This window comes from Osmerus eperlanus, unplaced genomic scaffold (assembly GCF_963692335.1).
Source record: "Osmerus eperlanus unplaced genomic scaffold, fOsmEpe2.1 SCAFFOLD_769, whole genome shotgun sequence".
Taxonomy (NCBI): Eukaryota; Metazoa; Chordata; class Actinopteri; order Osmeriformes; family Osmeridae; genus Osmerus; species Osmerus eperlanus.
In genome coordinates, this window is record NW_026911176.1 from 1 (window position 1) to 2,500 (window position 2,500).

Consider the following 2,500-nt stretch of genomic DNA (forward strand, 5'->3'; position numbering starts at 1 on the left):
CAGGAATCGGTTTACTCACACATCACCCATATTGCACTCACTTCTCACATTTCACTCAATAAACAGACTCTGCCCCCACGCAATACACACCCTGCATCATTAACAGCAGCGAAGATTTAATTCGGATGCCAGCCTATGTTTCCGGCCACGACCCGATGGCAATCCTGCTGTCAATAAACTGTAGCCAGTCTGGTTTCCATGGTGACATAACTGTTGGGGGTTGGGGTGGCAGAAGTAACGGAACCAATTGGCCTGTAATGAGTTTGAGGCAGGAAAGGACGCTTTAAGGCTGTTCACTGTTCAAGTGTAGATGTCCTTCAAACAAAACTGCAATGAAGAGTTTGAATGTGTGCAACAGCGCCACCGTGTGGGGATTGAGTGTGAGCACCTGCAACTGGCCATTAATCCAGTAGTGGGGGGAGAAGTAAATTTCATTATGTTACAGTTACCTTAAATTGCCTCTTGCTTGTGAGTCATGTAGCTATTAGTGTGAATACCAGTGTGCCTTTTAAGAACAACTCCGTAAAATAAAACATATTTTGAAATTTTAGTTGTTTGGCCTTTTGTCTTTTAGAGGTCACAAGATGATTATTGGGGCATTTAATATACCTGAACCTATATTATAGAGCAATATATTAAGTCAAGTGACCTTTAACATTCAAATGCAATAGACTTGAAATTCACCTGACCTTTATTGACCCTGTGGGGGTAATTTGTCCTCTACCGTTGATTCTCCCTAGCAACTCAGAATCAGTGGCGGCACCCAAGGACCGGTTCCAGTTGGCCAAGGGCAACTGCAGGAGTGCACCTAACCTGACTTAATACATGGAAGGAAACCAGAGGAAAACCGCGGCCAACACGGTGAGTACGCAGTGATGACCCAGACCAGGACTCAAACCAAGAACCTCTTTCTCAGCACTCAACAGTGCGAACCACCACACCACCATGCCAGTAGGTACCACCTTAGTCTCCATCTTGGTCGTACAGTATAGCACACTTTTGTGTCGTTATGGAAATATAATGTTGTGTACATAAACCTCCAAATATTTCCTCCTGTTTCTTCCGGTTTGTCTCCAGGTATCATGGAACGTTGGCTCCATCTGCTGTTAGTCTTGGGTAATGTTCTGTGCCATTTTAGTCCTTAACCTTGTTCACTTGTATGATTTCTGTACAAATTATACAACTGCAAGGTAAAATGCTTTGTTCTTACCTACACAAAAAACTTTGGTTTGTGGTATGAAAAGGTGAAAGGCAAAAAGCAGATGTTCCCGCCCGGTTTCGAACCGAGGACCTTTCGCGTGTTAGGCGAACGTGATAACCACTACACTACGGGAACTGTCCTGGACACAGCTGAATGTCCTTGGGTCTTTGACTATAATGAAACCAGCCGTAAAACTTCATGTTTTATCTGAATTGCTGGCAATACAGATTTTATGAAGCATGCGCTTGCAGGTGTATAGAGAGTACATACTCTTTGAATGTAACTTGGCTTTTTATCCATTACTTATATCATCATTCAGGCTGTGCCTGAAATTGTGCACTAGTCAGAATAGTGCATAAAATATGGTGATAGCCTATTTCCAGGGGACCACTTGAGACACAGCCTGGTTATTCTGAATGCTATCTATCTGCACCATTGTAAATTGTACATTGGTTTCTTTTATTTACCAACAACAATGCGGAGTCCTCTCCGCATGCGCAAAAGACGCAGTTTCAAGTTAGTTTTTTCCGGTCTTCGCGCCCTGGCTCCTCCCACCTAGCGTTGCGCCAGTTCCTTTTCTATGATGGGTGATTACGTCATGACGTTGTTGTGGTGCGGATGCTGTGGTTTTCGTCCGTCTTGTTTCCAGAGGGTGCCGTGTTGACTGTGATGTAGACGAAGGTTTTCTGTCAAGCACTCTCAACAGCTCCCATCTGCTTATAATTCAAATAAAACACAAATATATACAGGGTAAGTGGAATGTTAAATAGTATTCCAGAAATAATGTTTCCCGACTGACTAGCTACGACGACGTTATCTTATTAGCTGACTGCGAGCGTGGGAGCTAGAAGCTTTCTGTGAAAATATAGCTAGCTAGTTAGCTAGTAAAAATGTAGTAATGGCAGATCAGGCCGCGATCTTGACAAATGCAATTTAGGAAAATGTATAGTTTAGAGATTTAACTTGAATTTAGTTTAGTTCGTTAACTGTCTAAACAGTCGTTTGTACGGTAACACGCATTTGTAGCTACCCTAGCTTGCTCAAATATCGCGTCAACGATGCGATATTAACACACCATCATTGCATCTAGAGACAGCTACCTATTTGTGATTAGTCGTGTCTTTGGCTTACGTTATTAACGTTACTTTCTTGTAAAAGTAATGCATAACAACTTAAATTATATGGAGATGTTAGCTAGTAACATTGAATGTAAAACGAAACCAAAATAATAGCCGGCTTGCTATTAGATTCATATTGCAGCGGTTGACTAATTAAGGAATCATATGGTTTATGGAAATG

At 42.0% G+C, this 2,500-nt stretch overlaps 1 non-coding gene across 1 annotated transcript; it reads right to left on the reverse strand.

Moving 5' to 3' along the window:
• Nucleotides 1-1,263: 1,263 nt before the first annotated feature.
• Nucleotides 1,264-1,336, reverse strand: trnav-aac (transfer RNA valine (anticodon AAC)). The gene has a single exon. It is a non-coding gene; the product is annotated as a tRNA-Val (tRNA).
• Nucleotides 1,337-2,500: the final 1,164 nt, after the last annotated feature.